Raw genomic sequence first — 19,661 nt, 5'->3', positions numbered from 1 at the left:
CAAAAACACAGAAGGGAAACTTCCTAACAGTTTCAAAAGGTGGGTGTCTTTCTAAAAATCTTTTGCAGTGCCCCTCATACAGTTTACAGAAAATACAAACATCACTTTCTCTGACATCTAGTGTAATACAGACCCCACTACTGAGCCTAATCATTTGTGTTTGACTGAAGCACATCTACCAGAAAAGAAGCCAATTTTTTATCAGAAAACACCAAGCCTTAGCAAATCCATCACTACCTTGGTGCCTAGTAATCGGTCTTTGACATTTATTTTGGACCATGGTTTTGAGAAATAATATTCTGGACTAAATTCTACAATCCTTCACCAGCCAAAGGAATGTGGCATTGAGCCCTAATATACTTTACAAAGAGCAACAGAAAGTCAGCTGCATACAAATACATGTCCTTTGTAGATTCTGATATTAAAAGCACTGTGGTAAAGCAGAAATCAGCATATGATGCTTAAAGAAACTAGAAGCATTTTCGGCTTCTTTTTCTTTTATGCAGACATGAATAGATTCTGCTGTAGAATGAACTGCACACACACTACCTTATTTGTCTGATCATCTTGAGGTACATGATTGCTTGAAAGTCATGCTAATATTATGTTAATGATTGGAGGGTTGATTCATGTTGATTACAAAATAGAACAGTATTAAAAAACACAAAAGAAACAGTAAAAATGAAAAAAAAAATAATCCTTGACTGCCTTTTAACTATTTATGATGTAAGTTAAAGCTTGGGTTAACATTCAAATGTCAAATAAATCCTCTCATTCTATAAAAAGATTGAATTAATTGTCCGTATTTATTCTAGCAATTATTCAATGTGCTTCCAATATAGGTTGTATAGTATCATTGTTACTTTCATAAATAAAATATTTTTGATAAGACTATGACTAATTCATGGTATTTCTGACCAGCACTTCTGCTCTGAAGCCATAAATCTGCATGATTTGAAGGCTGTTGTTGTGTCACCTGCCTGTTTTCCAAGCAGGAATTTGCCATCCCATAACAGAGTACCTAGGGAGTGTGAGCCTGGAGGAGGCAAGGACTGGTCCCTGCTCTGAGAGGCAGCACAGTGTGCAGGTAGCCCTCAGAGGCTCTGCCAGCAACTGCTAGGTGAATTTGGTCAAAATCCCTTCTCCCCTTTTTCCTCAGCTTCCAGAACTGTAAAACAGGAGTAGCAATCCAACCTCCCTTTGGGAAGTACTTTGAAGTTTATGGCCAAAGTACTTTACATGATAGCTGATAATTTCCAGCCTTCCTGTCCACTGGAAGATATACCCCCCATAGCTGGGAAAGCAGAATGTGTATGTGGCCTTCTCCTGCTCCTTGCTACTGCCATTGTTCAAGCCCACTTTGCCTTGGCACAGCTGGAGCACGTGTTTGTATTTGTTTTTGCTGAGGGTTAAGGGCAGCAGTCACGGGCAGAGGGACAGAGTGGACAAGGGACAAAGTAATGTCTCATGCATCTCTCAGACCATGACAGGCTTGTCACAGGTCAAGTACTTTGGAAACAACTTCTCAGCACTCAGAGCTTGTTACCCCATGTCTAGATACTGTGCCCAGTTTTGAGTTCCCCATTTCCAAACAAATTGAGTTCCAATTCCCAAAGGAATTCTTTGATAAACTGGGGCAAGTTAAGCACAGGGCCAGCATGATGGTTTGGGCTGGAGCGAAGCGCTGAGAGAGCTGCGCTGGTTGGGTTGGAGAAGGGATGGCTTTGGCAGGGGGACACTTAAGGCCACCTCCAACACCTATGGGTCATCAAGAAGATGGAGCCAGTCTTTTCACAGTCATGCTTGGTGGGAAGATGAAAGACTCCAAGTTTAAGTTGAATGGGGAGAGGATTGGCCTGGGTGTAAACAGGGACTTCTTCCCCATGAGGACAGTCAGGCATTGGAGCAGGTTGCAAGGAGAGACAGTGAAGCCTTCATCCTGCGAGGGTTTCAAGACCAGACTAGACGAAGTCCTGAGATGCCTGTTCTGACCTCAGATATGCTTCTGCATTAAGCAGGAGGTGGGGCTACAGACCTCCAAGGCCCCTTCCAACACAAATTCTCCTGTCATCCTTTCTGAAGCGGGTGCTGACAATCTGCTTCCTAATGACAGCTCCCACCCACGTGGAAGCTCACTCCCACCTCTGTTCCCCACACATCCATCCTGACCTTAGGCGCAAATAGCTCATCAGCAGCTGGGGTTGAGTACCCAAAAAATCAGAACCCTACCTGTGACTCTGTGTCACTCTCCTCAATGTGTTTATGGCTGTGTGAAAAAAAGGTTTCATAAGAAAGTGAGACTATAAAGCAGTTCTTAATAAAAGTGTTCTTAGACAATTCTTTAATAACATTACCTCTGTTTCATTAATAGCAAGTATAATTAGGAGATCTTTGTCAAAAGAAGAAAATACATAAAAATAAAAAATCATGCTTTGTTTTGAACTCTTTAAAACCATATTTTTCAAATCAGCTCTGATAGACACTCAGTGTTGAATAGTGTACTCCCACAAAGTACAAATTCTCCATAATTACTTTTTTTTTTATAAAAATCTTAAAAATACTGCAGTGGATGGCAAATATCCCAGGTTAGAATCCATTTCCAGAGGAAAGCAATTTGAGTTTAAGACCATCTGTTTGCAGAGGCCAGGTGTGTAGGAAAACCTGCAGGAATCGGAAGTGCAGCAGGGAGGAAGGAGCCCTCCTGTTCTGTCTGTTAACAAGCTTCAGCTTGGCCAAGAATCAGGTTTCTTTCAATGGGAAATGCATGAATATTTAGCAGAACTTTCTAGGAGGTGGAAAACAATCCTGTCAGACACATACTGCCAAACATGTCCTGATGCACAAGCTGTTGTGAATCTGTCAAAAATTTGGTCTGAATTTTATTCTTAGCAAGAGATAAGATGGTTGAAGAGGAGATGAAATATACTGAAAGCTATTGATGAGGCTTAGTATTACTGACCTTTGCTGGAAATTGCACTTTTCTCTGGAGTTAACACAATTAACTTAAATATAGTGCAATTTTTTTTCCCACCTTTCACCTGACCCAAGTTTGCTGCTTCAGTTTCATATTGGATGGATGGATGGATGCCCAAAATTGTTGCTGCTTCTTCCAGTTCTGATATTTTATGTTTTATATAATAAAGTATTCTGTCTCTAAAACAAACAAACAAACAAAACCAAACCAACTTGAATTTTCTCCTAGAATAATCCTGAAACTTCTATAAGTTCCCGTGACTGCATAGAGGAAAAAAGGTATTGCAGTTACATTTACACTAAATAAATGAGAGCCCCAGGCCACATGTCTGAGCTTTGGTACACAGCCATGTTCTGTATTGTTCAAGTACAAGCATGGTCCATAGCATGCCTTTGCCATAGCCCAGATAGTGGTGCCTCAGACAATGCTGGTCACATGTAGGAGAGATGCATGGAGCAAGAATGAGCCCAGTTTGAGAGATCCTAACACTTAAGAGTGGTCTCTGTCATCAGCTAGTCTGAGAAGAGTCCCTGGCTGTTTCTCCCTTTTTTGCTAGGTTAAATATAAGCTATCAATACCTCACTGAGGAGAACAGTGAAGATCAGCTCACCCCTTCCTGAACACCATGCATGTGGGCTCTTACTGCAAAGAAATCAATAGATGTCATTAGTGTCTGTAGCTCTTGAAAAAACAAACCAAATTTCTCTTTCTTTTCTTTCTCTTTCTTTCTTCCTTCCTTTCTTTCTTTCTTTCTTTCTCTCTTTCTTTCTTTCTTTCTTTCTTTCTTTCTTTCTTTCTTTCTTTCTTTCTTTCTTTCTTTCTTTCTTTCTTTCTTTCTTTCTTTCTTTCTTTCTTTCTTTCTTTCTTTCTTTCTTTCTTTCTTTCTTTCTTTCTTTCTTTCTTTCTTTCTTTCTTTCTTTCTTTCTTTCTTTCTTTCTTTCTTTCTTTCTTTCTTTCTTTCTTTTTTTTTTTTTTTTTTTTTTCTTTCAATTAAGAAACTCCACAAGTTATCTAAATCCTTTGGTCATATCCAGGAAACAAGAACCAACACCACCCAGACATCAAAAACTACTGTAGTCACAGTGCTCAGGGTCTAGGATCCGTTGCATTTACAACTTGCTGGGCTGCCTTTCTCCTGGTAGCGATCCACGTTGATTTGCTCCAGGTTTGACACACCCTATAGAAATGAAACTGTTAAGACAGTTTCACAACTGCTTCTTACAAGGTTCCGTGAGAACAGAAAACATGAAGAGCTTGCCCATGATCAGTGCTGCTTTATACTACCCAAGAAGGTAATATCTGGAATTTAACACTATCAGTCACATTATTAGAGATTAGAGAAACCATACAAAGAGCATACAGAAGAGTACAGCTAGCAAGTGAACTACAGGAAATCAGATTCTCCAAGTTCCTCTGCCCATATAATTTTTTATTTTACATTTTTTTAGGGTGGAAGTCATAATCATCACCTTTAACTCTGCCTTGACCCTACAGCACTTTGGGGACACGTGAAACACTGTGGCCATGAAGAACTGAGCTGAATGTTGCTAAAAATAGATTAAATGGACAACTTGTTGTAAATTAATTACAAGATTGTGGCTTTTATCAGCTTTCCAAAAATGCTCTTAAGTTTTCCATACTGATTCCTTTTAATGACTGTAGTTTATTCAGAAGCCATCCAGTGAGTTGATGCTGCAGATCACTTGTGACTCCTATCTGATCTCATTCTTTCTTGCCTTCCACCAAAAAATGCATGGCACCTGGCCAACATGAGTTGGTGCTGGCCTTGTTTCTGCCCCACCTATGAAACCTGGATAACCATGACAGCACTATGACATGTTAGAAGATTCCTCAGTGTCAAAAGAGAAAGACTGTGAAGACCATAGGAGAGGGCTCCTCCAAGAAAAGTGAACTGCTTGATAACAGAGATAAAAAAGCATCATTTTTCCGTACACGGAATGGCTATTTAATGCTTATACTGTAAAGCAACAGACTTCCTTCCCTACAAGTGGCTGTTTCTCTGCTGACTATGGAAAAAGGCTCTATGATAACCTCAGGTCATTAGGTCATAGTGTAATTCAGGTTGGAGCACCTCAGGAGATCAACTAGTCCAACCTGCTGCTCAAAGCAGGAACAGCTAGGAAGTGAAAACAGCCTGAGAGAAGACACACAAGATAAGCACAGCCTTTCCTATATGTTGACTTCTGTGGATGCTCACGCTTGGTCAGACAAATCCTATCCCAGCTGTCTCCAGCCAAGGAACACCAGCTTACTCCAGAGGGTGAGCCTTGCACCCCATGCATACACCCCGCAGTTTGGCAGCAGTGAACTAACACCCTGGTGTTTGAACAAGAGTCCTTGCAAGGGTTCTAGCTACTCTTGTGCAATTTCTTCTAGCCATCAATTCAACCTCTTTCGCATGGCACTTCTTTACTCAGTTCCCCACCATACATGACTTCACATACATGAACCTCCATCTCCATCTTTCTATATCTCTATCTGTATCTTTTCCTTCCTAGCTCCTAGGACTGTAATAGTCCATTTCTCTTAGCAAGACAGAATCCTGGAGGATAGGACAATTTCACATGTTGAACCTGCATGCTGCAGCCATGCTGCAGAGAGATATTTTTTTTTCCTTGTAGTTTTTATAAACAGCTCTATGTATGCTTGATCTTCCCTTTTTTAAAATGACCATCAACAAGACTTGTTGGCAACTTTTCCTGGAGATAGGAGTAGATGGGGAAAGTGCCATCTGTCTGTGCATGTCATGTAAGGAGGTTAAATGATCAGGTGCAAATTTTGTGGTGCTTGACTCCAGCCAAGAGAAAATTCACAAAAAAAAAAAAAAAAAACACCTAAAAGGGTTATACATGTAGCTCTTGTCATGGATATGTCCCAGAATTTTAAGGTAAACCAGGTATGAGGTTGCAATTGAATTGCAGTTGATTTTTAAAACTGATACATTTGATTCCCTGTGGAGTTCTCTTTGGACACTTTTATCCATTAAAATCTCTCTCAAAGATAAAAGCTAAACAGATACAAGTTGTGTTTACATTAATGTAAAAACATATGCACTGTGAAAACCTTGTCTACACAAGAAAGTTTATCCAATGCAGTAAAAATCTTTGTGCTTTTACTTATTGTATTGTGTTATTTTATTTGGTTAATTTTGATTTATGTTTCTTTGGAAATTGTGCCCATAATTGTAAAACTGGAACTCCCATTTACTGACCTGAACAAAGAAGAAAGCTGTATTTAAGTTGTGATAATAAATTGGTTTAATCAAACTGGCAGAGAAACATGACACTTTTATGTCGATCTATGCCAGATAGGCTTTAGTTCAGTCTTGCATGATTTACCTTAAGATAAGCCACGATGTGAATTTGCAGCACTTCAGACAGTCCAGAAGGACTGCTCTGGGCAAATCTCTGCTCTGCAGTAAGTGTGAGGTAGTTTAGCCTGCGGCATCAGAATCATTAGTTACATTGCATTTGCCACAGACTGAGAGAGGAAACAGGGACAGCTAATGTAAAATGACTAAGGCAGTGTAAACTCTTGCCCTAGGCTGCTCTAAGAAGCTTTTAAATGTATATGTACCTTAAACTGATTCGGACTGCCTTCTAGGTACAAAGATCCAGAAGAGCTGAAGTGAATTGCCAAGACTTAAAGCTGGTTATTTAAACTGTGGGAAGCCTCTATTAAGAATGTGTTTTCAGAATAAAAGCAATTCTGCTTTGATTTAGCAATCCCCCTGGTTCTTCAGGTAGGACTTTAATACGGTTTACCTCTTGCATACTAAAATTCTGACCAAGATGTGCTCACAGGATTACAAACGCACTGCAAGAAGCTGGCCTCCTGCAGGCACTGCAAGACGATACTGAGCACTTACCATCTACTATAAAGCAAATTAAACTGGAATAGTTGTAGGTGTGCCTCTGGACAACCACCATCTCTGCCCCACACAGGACTTTGCACAAGCCAGAGCCCAAAGCCCTGCCTCACGCAGCCAGCACCCGTTTTCCCCAGGCTGTTCTCAGCTGAACAAGGAGCAGGCTGTTCTCAGCTGAACGACCGCACCTGCCCCTGTGAGGCAGCTCCAGTGCCTGAGAGATGCATAGGCTGATTATAGGGTGTACCCAAGCGGGAGGACAGAACTGGCTGTGCGCGCAGCAAGCCCCTATTGGCCAGGAAGCACGGGAGAGGAGTGTGCAACCGAGACATCTGGTCCTGGCAGCAGCAGAGGAAGAAGAAGAGTTTTCATTGCTAAAAGAAGCATAAATAAGCTTTAAATATGCTGGCTGACTGCACGGCACATCCCTTTGCAGTCAGATGTGCGTGGTTGTGCCTGCTTTGCGTAGAGACATTGGCACAGCAGACGGGAAAAAGAGTAGGAACCTACAGTGCCTTATGCCGGGTGCAATTGCTGCAGGGCATGCTCTTGCCTCTCGGCCCATGGGAAGCAGTTTACTCCTCTTGCTGACAGATCAGCTGCTTTACACATACTGCAACATGAAAGCATGCCCGAAAGGCAGCTGCCAGATCCATTAATTATAATTTGTATAACTATTAGTCTTTAAGTCTAGCAATTACTTAAGTGGTGGTCATTTGGCTTAACTCAGTGCCAGGATTAAAATGCCCAGTGCAATCAATTGGATAGCAGCATTTCTTGCAAGTGTGATTAAAGTGTTTCCATGGTGAATGAATCACCTGCATGCCCCAGGCAGAGTGTGCTCCCCAGGCAGCATGAAAGATCTCACACTTGTATGTATACCTGTTGGGTAGCACGTGTTGCCCACAGCTGCCAGTTTGGCCTCTCTCTTAATTTGTCACTGATTCGATTGCTCCTTATGTTCTTCATCAAATTATAGGAGTGTGAGGTTCTGGCCAAGTTAATCATGGCTGGGAATCAATGTTCATATTTCTTTCTTTGAAGTCTGTCTAATCTGTCCTGTTATCACTATAATATCTGAGATGTGATGAGGGCTTTGTAAGTACACGGATTAGACAGATTGCGAAATTAATGGGGACATATGAGTGCTGTTTCTCAGCCATTATTCTTTCTGTAATTGTGGTGGAAAGAATCTGTCAGCAGAAGTGCACTCTTCAGTAATGCATTGCTGCAGCACATTGGTAAACGTTGGGAAGAGTGCTGGTCTGCGAGAGCTTATTCTACACACACAATTGATTGCTCCATATCTTTTGGCTGGTTGGTTTTTTTAAACACCTAAACAGTAGCAGAGTAATTTGGAAATATATCTGGCGCTGACTTCAGCTTCCTAAGCGCTGTATGCAGTTTTCTGATCAACCCAGTGTCAAAACAAAACTAAAAACTTATTATATTTGTTTTTCAATTTATATATTGATTTTTGGATGATACACTCTCTGCTAATAAGCAAAGCCCCATGAAACTCAGCACAGGACACTTGCATCCTTTTGTTTTCCAGCCACTTCCTCAAATCTAATTTGTTATTTTTCTCTTTAAATCAGCACACCCAGGCAGGTATAAAACTAAAATCTTAACCACCCATAGCAATTGCACATTATGTTCCATAAGATTAGGCAGGAAGCACTCCATAAATTCCAGTAGTTAACACTCATTTTAATTGAATTGCCCCCGAAGTTTGAATGGAGCTGGTATTTCTCTGCTCTGAATGGCTGCAAACTCAGCTGCATAACAACAAACAGATGTTTCCCAAGGCAGACAAGGCCACGTTTCTAGCGATGGTAAACTGATGTCTCAATACCTTAGTCAAGTACTTCTACATCTAAAATAATTGGAAAAAACTTCCTTTTGGGTCATCTTCATTGAATCCATTAGCATAAGCAGAAGTTTGAAAAAAGATCTAGCAATTGTCTGAAGTGTAATGCATATTAAATTATTTTATCTTGATTTGTCCTCTTTCCACAGGCAGGACAAGTCATCAGGATGCAGGGACACATATTTGTCTGAGCAAAGCAGAAAATGGATCATTCCTGAGTCCATTTAAACTGCCAAACATACTGTGCTATAGGACTGTATCATAGCACAGCTGCCTTTACTTGTTCATATGCAGTAAACTGCTAAAGTTTGTGTTCTAGAAGACTAGCATCCAGACTGTCTTTAGATGCCAGATACTTCAGAACAATTTAGGAATAGATGGGGCATGAAAGATGCTCCCACCTGCAGCCACAGGAGTTTTTATGCTTCAGCACCAGATCAGCCAGGTTAATGCAAGCCATGTTTATAAATAGCAACTTCAGATAAAATATTTGAATAGTGATATTCAGATGAAGAGCACTCTCAGTCCCTTTATATGACCCTGGTTCTGGAGACAATAACAGCCAACAGCCAGGGAGAGTTACAGCTTCAAGAGTTACAGCTGCATCAGGAAGACACTGTCTGTCTTTGCCCTGATACATGTAGATTGTAATCCAGCTGGCATCATCCCTTGCTGCTGCTGCCAAACCTCTGAAAGGGAGGGGTTGCATATTTTAAAGCCTTGTCTACACATGTCATTTTATTTAGTATATGCTAAGTCGTTTATTTTAATCAATTAGATCAATGAAACTCCTGGGATTTTACTCAAGCACACCTGTTTTGTTTTTTGGTTTGTTTTTTTTTTTTTCTTTTAAGCCTATGTTATTTGGAATCAAAGCCAAAAAAGCCATTCTTACGCCACAGTAAGTCTATCCAAGAGTAGAAGAGGCCTCCCCCATGGATTGTCTTATATTATTATGTTCATACAAACAGTAAAATGCAGACAAGCCATGACTCATTAAAACCAGGAACTTACAAACACTAAAATGCGAGAAGGAGCAGTCTCACATTGTACTTACACAGGAGCAGAATAGTCTAGAAAAGTAGCCTCCAACCCACGACTCTGAAAGCCTTCAAAAATCAGTTCTGGTCAGAGGACATAAGTTGAAGACATGACCAGAAGGCAGAGATGAGCTTGTAACTTCTGCAGTTTTTATTGTAACTTCTAGCCATGAGCTAACTACAGGTTGAAGAGCACTTAAGAGTTGTTGTTGGTTTTGGTTTGGTTTGGTTTGGTTTTTTTTATCTCTAATGGCTATAATTTCACTGTTTCATTTCTTCTTAAATTCACCTTTAATCATGCTTCAGTATTTAGCAGAAACCTAAGAAACTCTCCATATAAGAGACTCTGAAGCCCTGTGAAATGCATTCCTATTTAACATACTTTGGGTAAGAATAAGAATCTTCAGAAGTTGTTTTGCACTTAAAGATCTGAAGATTTTTGGCAACTCCGTAAATACAGACTCTGTGCGTATAAATGCTCAGTGTGAAATCAGATTTCCTCCAAAGAAATTCTAAGATTTTAGGAACATTTTACAAAACTGGGTGAAATGTTTCAAAGTTGACAAGCATCACACATGCTAAATCATGGCCAATTTGGATTCAAACTCAAATACCATTACCATGGCCTAGAGTTTACCATATCCTAGGGTTAGCATAAAATTTCAACCACCGTTTTACTGGTTCCCAAATGCCACAAACATAAAATGGATTCCAGACAGACTTTGTGTCCCACTGAGACACTCCCTTTGAAATTCCACTTCTTTTTTCAACTAGCTGTTGTATAAAAGTACTCTATATATTTTTACCAACGATACACTTTAGAATGGTTCACCTGACCCCTTCCTTTATCTTTGTTCAAGACATTGTCCTGTGAAATGTCTTGAAATTCTCATCACAATTAGAAATAGCATGTCTTCTCCTTCCTCCTCTTCTGTTCTCACAGAAAAGCAGGCTGTTGAATAGTTAGACAGAATTTATTCTCAGTAAAGACATGTTAGCTAATTTTATCACTCACTATTTTCTATCTTCCTTTCTTTTCTCCTGTCTTCCTTTTTATGGTGTTATTTCTTTGCCAGTCTCCAATCTGCTTGAGCCTGCTGTGTCCCTGAGTGTCCCTACGGGTCCACAGAAGGTTTTGAGTTAGCTCAATGAACACTCAAGGCTGTGCTGACTTTCATACGTACCTTTTTCAGCACAACCTTTCATTTTGTGCCAGACTGTAGACTTTGAGTAGGAGGCAACAGAAGGCACATGAGCTGGGGTACCTCCATTCCTATGAACCATACCCCGTGCTCCTTCTCTGAACTTTAACTAGTTCCCGAGCAATAGTCCAGAGCCACCCTCCACATTCAGGCAAATGCAAGCACCACAACCATGTCCAGAAAGATGCAGGTGAATTATGATTTTGAGACTTTCTGCATCTGTTCACACACCCCAGCCTTTCCCTCTACATTTACTGTGGCAATCAGACCTTTAATTTCACCTCTTCTCCCTGACAAGACTATTTTATTCCAGCTGCTTGAGTTAGCAGAGTTGAAAGCAGGTAGTTGCTACGGCATGATTTGGCACACTTCAGAGCATTTGGTGTCCTCTGTCTGAATGTATTGTGCAGCAACAAGAATCTGAGTCTATGCTGTTTTTAAACATTGAGGCAGTTCTATCTGTAAGCTAGAAGAGATGATTTCCTTCATTTTCGTTCCTAGTCCAACATGGGACTCAATGAATTCAAGATGTTTATGTTCTAAGTCAGCAGGGACACTAGGATAATGGGAATTACCTAACTGACACATACCACCGCCCACACACTTCATAAAATCCAGTCTCAAATTGACTAGCATCACATTCAGAAGGAGGCTTTTCCCAGTGTAGCTACACATAAAACTACTACAAGTTTCTGGCCCATTGTTACATAGATATGGGTTTAGACTTGTGAGGTATTAATCCCATACACCTACTAGCAGAGGAGACACTGAAGTCATCTGCAGGCCTAAATTCAATGGGTAGTTTGCCTGAAGAAAGACTTATTATTATTATTATTTATATTACGTGTTTAAATAAAAACCCTTTGAAGTGCTAATTATTCTGCTGCTGCAGTCTTTCTTGTTGATATGTGTAGAATGTACTGCTCTGTAATATTTCTGTTATTTACTATTTTCTAGTGAGTGGTTTCCTATGAGCAATTCATTCCTTTGTTTGCTCTTTTACCTTCCTGTACCAACATTTGAGCTCAGAGTGGAAACTTCCACTTCTCTCTTGGAAGAGATCAGACAGTTGACAGAACTGCCAAGGTATGCAGAATTTCTACTGGGGCATTTTCTGTCTACTTGGCTATAAGAGGCTGCCTACTTGGTCCTCTTATCCTTTCAGTCAAGATACTATTGGTACTTGCAGAAAGGGTGTGCTTTTTTCGATTTGGTGTTGAGACCAGTTTTCACAAAACCCTACAAATTCTGTTAGGTGAGCTTCATGCCAGAGTGTAATGTATTTCAGCAACTGTCTTTTATGCACTTCATTAAGTGTAAAAGTAACAAGCATCTCAGTGTTCTCCATAATGAAAGGATTCTTTGAGAATTAAATACTCCTTAAGTTGTTTTTAATCAAGCTTAATACATGTGAAATTTGTGGGAACAACAGTCCCATAGACTAACAGCAACAACAGGTACAGCCAGAAATCCTGACTTGCATAGCATATCCATAATATGCGATTAGCTCTTTTTGCTTTCAACCTACTGGGAAGACATTGTTGATCAGTTTTGCTCTTATGGCAGTTGGAGTTCCCCCTGCTGCCATTCAGCAAGGATAGCCACAGATGAGTTTTAGACATAGGAACTTAGGGAGGAGTAACATACCACCTAGTTTCCTTATGCAATTTAACATTCTGTGGTATCCTGTCTACATTTTCACAGCTGGCAAAATGAGCAACAGTGTTTCACAGTTGGACAGTGCTACGTTTGTCAACTGCAATTATTGGGGGAGGGGGCACGACATGACACATGATTAACTTTTCAGTTAGATAATCAGATTTCAGTAAAATCCTCCCAGCTCTCAGTATCTTGAAGCAAAGACACAGAGTAAGTGGGACAGGTTTATATATTTGTTTCAACTTCACTTAAAACAATAGGCTTGAGCTGTTATTTGCCCTGTTCATTTCAAAGGGCTGTTAACTAGATGCCCAGTGCTGATAAATGTCATCACGCTATGTCCTTTTTACAGTACGTTCCAGATCAAAACCCTGGAGTGCTGCACATGTACCCTTCTTGTGTCACCTGCTTACAGACCAGTTGTGTCCTGGACACATTTTAGCCATGAGAGAGACAGGCAAACTCATCTTAAGTTGCCTGTCCCAGCTGAACTCGCTTCGTCTTGACTTGGGAGCACCCAAAGGGCATGGCAAAAGTGAGGAAAGGAAGAGATGAGGAGTCCTAGGAAACTCCAGCAGAGGAATACAAGCAGGAGTGTCCAGCAGTCTTTTCCAGTGACATGACCCAGGCAGAGTGTTCACCTCTCAATGGGCTGCACTCATCTGTGCAGCAGAATCAGTATTATGCAGTAAAGCGAGTTATATTTACAGTCCATTCAATGTTACAGCTGCACTTGTAAATCTGGCTGCAGACGTAATTGGCTGACAAATGTATTCCAAAGACCATACAACAACATAGCTTGAGCTGAATCATAATCGCCATGTAAATCAAATGCAAAATCAGTTTTAATGCTCTGAACTGTATTCTCCCTCCCTTTTTTAATATCCTTTCCAATTCCATCTGTACTTTGCCTTGCCAAACCAGTCTCCCAAACACAGGGCCATCTTCTGTTGTTTACTCACTCAGTAGCAGTGAAACATTCTCAGGTAACTCCCTCCTTAGTGATAGACGACTTAAAATAGGTAAGTAGAAGACGAAAACTGTTGGTTAGTTTAAAAATATATAAATACATATACGTGTATTTTATTGTATAGACTTTGTATATCTTTTAATGTAAGAGAAAGAATAGATATCACTTTTCTAGCTGTAAATTAATAAAGATCTGAACATCAACTGCTTTTAAAATTTGAAATTAACTAAACTCTACAAGTTTCATTTTTTTTCTGATCAGGCCCTATCTCATTTATCACAGTGATCCCCACTCTCTCTCATCACTATGTTCTTTCCCCAGACAGCTCCAGACCTGTCCACTCCCTCTCTCACCACAGATGCTTTAGTAAATCTTACTAGTACTCACACACCTGGCAAACTTTCGCTTAGATTTTAAAAACAAAAGAAAAAAAAATCAGTAAGTTGTTTTAACTCCCAAACTGCCTAAATGTAAGAAAGACATATGTTCCTAGTAAACCCACACAGTCCGGAGGGACAAGGCATAGACCCCTGGAACAGCCTTCAGCTCTCAGCAAGATGGATCTACTCTTTATCTACTGCACCATACAAGAGAAGTGGAAATGAACTGCACTGTATCAGTGCAAGAGCAAAGTGAAACAGCAATGCCCCACTGTCCCTTTCCCCTCTGATTTCCAACCCATTTGAGCAAAATCTAACCATCAAGCCTCACTGAGCCAAATCCTTTCTCTTTTGTTCCTCAACTCCAGCTTGAATGATCCCAGATTTTTCCCCAGATCTTCAAACACATCCCCCGCCACTCCCTCACCCCTACAGAAAAAGGAAAGCTGGCAACTTCAAGAGCACTGGCCACTCCTCCCTGCTCAGGGGCCACTGCACATCTCCGCTTTGATGTGGCTGACCTCCTCTGAACTGGAGAATACGGTTGCTTCTCAACTCAGATTTCCCCTTGAGGCAATGAATTATCCTGACAACTGACTACTGACAACCGACACCTCCCCAAAGGGCTCCGTCCTACTGTGGGAACCAACACTTCAAGCGGAAGCTTCAGTGTATATCCTAGGCTGGAACTGGGACACTTGGTGCTTAATGAATGTTTCTGTTTTGCTTAGAGACAACCACAGGCTGGAGGGTTTGAGGTGAAATCTGAAAGTCCAAAAATGTTTCAGTGTGAGGGCTCAGCTGGTCTCGTGACAAAACAGAAGCCAACTGTGAAATCTGGAAACATTTCCAAATTTTCCCAATTTCTAAATGAACATTGCGATCAGTTTGATGTGTAACATCAACGTCGAGTCTCCATGGGTCATTGGTTTGTGCTCCTTTAACTCCCTTTTGTGCCATCCTTCCCATGCACATTTCCTCCACTTTCTACTTTAAGGAAATATAAGTTCCTGAAATTATTATTCTTCTTTACCAGGCACAGTCAGTGAAAATTTTGCAAAAATGGAAAGTGCTGAAAATAAACAACGTCTCTGTTATTTCTAAATTAACTTTTTTTTTTCTTTTTTTTTTGTCTTGGGGAATAAAAAAGTCAAACTGCATAAGGAAAAGTTGAAATGTTAAATTATTTCTGAAGCTCTATATGCTAAATCCACTCACATGCTATCCATCTGCAAATTTGCACATGCACAACACAGTAACACATTCAAAAGACAACTCACAATGTGTGATTTAGGGCTGACCATTCTGTGGACTTGAGTTTTAGGTTAAGAGTATTTTTTTTTGTTCTGGCATATTTTACTCAAAAACACATAACTGAAGAAACCCACCAGGATTATTAAGTTCAGCCCTTAATCATAAGTAACTCTGTGTAGTTCAGGCGACTTGACAGATCAATCAATCCACCAGAGCTATAAAATATTTCCCCTGGAAAGAAGAATTAAAAGGCATCACTAGGGTCCTGAGTTAAAAGGTACAACATGTTACTTAGATATCGAGCACCAATACATAAAACTAAAATGGTTCTGTAACTGCCATTGTGGCGAAGGACATGGCTCCTTCTAGCCCCGCCTTTAGTGGCGTACCTAACCTGCAGCGCGTGAAGTAGATCAAAACATTGGAAGGTAGAAATATTTTGGAGTGCCATTAGGAACAGACTATCTATCAGGTGTACTGGGGCTAGTTCGACAACTTCAGACATTTTTTCATCAATGAATGCAAAGAAGCATTAAACAGGACACGTCAGAAGCCAGATCTTCATTTTGTCTAAATCAGCTTTGTTCAGCAGATTTATGCTGATTTACACCAATTAAACACTTATTGAGTTTTGGATTACATTCTACACAATATTCACTCAAATTCAAAAAACTTACTGCATTTTTAACAATACTTTTTTTTTTCCAGCAAACCAAAATGGGCTTCAGGGCTGCTTTAAAAAAAAAAAAATTTCTTCTGCATATCTGAACTCTAAGAGTGTCCCCTTCTTCAGTGTCACTGATAGGCAGCACGTGATTGCAGCTGATGGTATCTGCTAGCCAGAGGATACGAATGTGCTAATCTTACTTCCAATATAAATAACAGTTGGGGTAACTTTTTGCAATGTAAATGGTTGGTTGGTGCATTTTATGACACAGCTTGTGCCTTCACAAGCACTGGTCATTGTTTGCTTTTCTTTAAAATGAAGTCAGAGTATTTCACAGCCTTGTTTGGCACCGAAATAAATTAGGTCTCTTTGTGTATGGTCTCAGTGCAAGTGTGCACGTAGGCATTTGTGCTCAGGTTTTTAAGGGGATACGGTTTATAGAATTCAAAAGACATCAACTGCATGTAAGGAATTACGGGGTTTTCTTAACACTGAGGAGAATTAAATGCAAACAAAAATTAAGTAGGGCTTGGGTTTTTTTCCTCTCCATTTTTTTGAGGCATGCATGAACATTGTATTGTCAGGCTTTCGTTTGTGCCAAGGAAAAATGGATATTTACCCCTATTGGTTATTGTTAGCTTGAGAACTGAACTTTTTTGTTCAGATGAATTCGAGACTATCGAGCTGCCCAAAACAATTTCAGAACTTTCAAGTCAAAAAAAATTGGATTTGACTCTTTCTGTTTGTTTGTTTATCCATAGTAATTTTAAAAGACAATCAAAAACTGCCATTAACTGAAGTGAACTTCACATTTCCAGTCACTGAGCTCATTTGGAGATGAAAGGCTTCTACTGGCCGTTACTCAGCACTTTCCCTTCGAAATGCCCTGTCCTACCACGGAGGTTATTAACTTTTTACAAGCACTGCTCACATCCTCCCTTTGATGGATGGTGCTAAACTTGTATTTAGATTACAGGATTTCCCAGCAAGGCTCTGTTGTTTTTGAGGGGGAGGGAATTTTAACAGAAGATGATTTTTCATATCAACGCTTTGATTTCCCCCCCTAAAAATTTGCATATGGAATCTGCTTCAAGGAGTTTCTCACCATACCACCCTGAGGCCCTAATGGAAGGTCATGGGTGCCCCAAGCAGTGCAAGCCGTAGGTTTGGGACTAATCATCCCCTGCTTTTTGTGCCTGACTGAAATGTACAAGGGGGCTTTTCCCTGAAGCTTTTAATGCTGCTTTCTTGCAGGTCCTGCAGGGACACAAGGAAACATAGGGTGACCCACAAGAAGACTAAGGGAGAATGGAGAGGAAGGGGGCGGACAGAAAAGAAAGCACACTTTTGCTTCTTGGAAATCCTCATCTTCTTTCGAAGTCTGGAGGGAAGAGAAGGTGGAGATGGAGGCCAGAGGGGAAGAAATTTCCCTGCCACCTCATTACTCTCTGCTCACTGTAAACTCCCAGTTGTGGCCAGCCTGACTCCCAACCTTCTTTCCCCTCTGGTCTCTCAAAGCTCTCTTTCCAGCTGGAAATGTAAATTGACAAATTCCGGATTTAAAAAGAAAAAAAAAAAAAAAACAAACACAAAAACAAAACCACAACGGAGCAAGAATACCCCCTTCTCCTTTATGGATTACGTAGGAATGAGCATCGTTGATCCTCAACAACTCTGACTTCTCTGATTTCTAGCTGAATTTTCATCACTCATGGACTTACTTTTCTGGCTAAAGAACCTACTAGTTTAATTTTTTTTTTCCCCTCAATGGAAAAAAGCTGACACCAGATGTTTCTTTAGACCCTTCTCTGTCCTAAGCGAGTAAACACCAGAGACAAACAGGCTGTTCTGTCATCTTGCTCCTCTCCAGAATACCAACCATTTTATCACTTCGTTAAGAAAATTAATGTGTTTAAACTGCTACCAACTACATATCCAGCTATAGATATGTAAGTCCTCACTCTCAAAATTAAATAAAAGTGTTCATGCATGAATAATATGGCTGTTTATGAGCACTGTGGTGTGATGCATGGACACAATACAGCTCTTGTGCTGCTTGAGCCCTCAGCTCTGATGAGTGTGTCTCCTGGCCCAGGAAAGCAATGGCCCTTTCTAACAGCTGCCCGTCAGTATTTTTAAACCTCCTCTCCTAAAATAACATGTCAATGTTTGCCTCTCTAAACTTACAGGAAGGCTGAATGAAAATTTGTGGGCACACCACTGTAAATGGATTTTGTCACGGTTTTTATGATGTCATGGGACTATTTATCGTGCTGTGCTGAGAAAGTGAGTGAGAACTGCACTTCTTCCTGCAGCTCTATCACCTCCAAAGGGATTTTTGAACTCTTTAACACCTCTTAAAGTGGGGGATTGAAATCGTGGACACCAAGCTATCCCTCATGAGGTGAAGGTGAGCACGTTGGATCCTTTCTGCCAGTCCACATTCAAGCTTGCTGTGTTGCTTACAAATATATCCTGAAACAAAACATATCAAAAACATCACACCGAAAATTTTAATTCCTCCCTGAGAAAAATGCTGCTATATTGTTTAGCAATTGTGTGTGGAACTGTGGCACTAAGTAGTATTTTATCTTGTGCTAGTGGTAAAAATCTGCTTACTTTCTATCAAGACGTTTGACTGAAAGAGTAAACACCCCTCTGAGGCCACTACATCTGCAAGATACAGGTCTTCCAAACTTTTCTCAGTTAAGCATACATAAAATATTAGATCAGTACATGGTTAGTTACCACCATTGTAATATCACCTTTCACACAGAAAAATTCCTTCCACCTCAGCCTTTGCTTAAAAAGTTATTCAAACAATAAATCATAGATGTAAGACTTTCCCCATTTTACCGTAAGTTTTTAAAATTAAATCTCCCTCTAGCCTCCTTCTGTAGTCAGAGATATGTACCTTCTGGGAACGACTAATCCATTCAAAAATAGATGCCTAGTTTTACACCGACTCTGAGGCACAGGTACATTCCTTTCAGTAGGATCCTGGTGTGCCCCAGGGTGAGAACGTTTTTCATTCAGGCCATAAAACACATTTATGCATACGTGCATTTTGCAGTAAAAGTGAAGTCATTTGCATCATAATTCATGGCACAACCCCAGGTGTGCTGGTTGGAGCACTGTGGTGGTTGCCATGCATTTGTAGATGATGGGGAGGGATTCCAGGGTGCAAAGCCCTCAAATATAGGTCTTGTGGACCTATGAGAGGGAGGATTGTGCTGTTTTGTACTGTCAGTGTGAAGCAGCCCCTGGAAAAAACCCTCCTAGAACTGTAGTTGGGTTATGTCTCAAGGGAATTGAGTCACTTCATTCTGGGAGAGATCCCGAGTGAGAGCTAATGCACAAGCACTGCAGGTGGTGGCAGGAGGGAAGCTGGGACAAGGGAGGGAGCAGGGGAACTAAAATAACTGGGAAGTCCATCTGGAAAGTGCTGTTTCAGTAGTGCCAAGATCTTTAACTCAGTCTTAAGTCTGATTTCTCTTTTGGGCCCCAGTAATGTGACTCATCCTGTGGAAACCACCTACCTGAGTGTGTCTCCTAGCTAACGTGCGCTTAAATAACTTGCAGAGCTAAAGGGCAGGAATGGGGAGAAGAACACCTTCTTGGACAGTGGTATTTGTGAAACATGAAGATAGAATATGGTAGTCTTCGGGGCTGCAGCAGGGCTGGGTTTTTGCGGTGTGGTGTCAAAAGCTGTTCCTGGTATTGGTTTTGTTTCCTTCTGAGCTTACAGAGTTGCCC

The sequence above is a fragment of the Merops nubicus genome, unplaced genomic scaffold, assembly GCF_000691845.1.
Source record: "Merops nubicus isolate BGI_N331 unplaced genomic scaffold, ASM69184v1 scaffold13485, whole genome shotgun sequence".
NCBI classification, from domain to species: domain Eukaryota; kingdom Metazoa; phylum Chordata; class Aves; order Coraciiformes; family Meropidae; genus Merops; species Merops nubicus.
The sequence above is the reverse complement of the archived record's forward strand: the minus strand, read 5'-3'. Positions refer to the sequence as shown.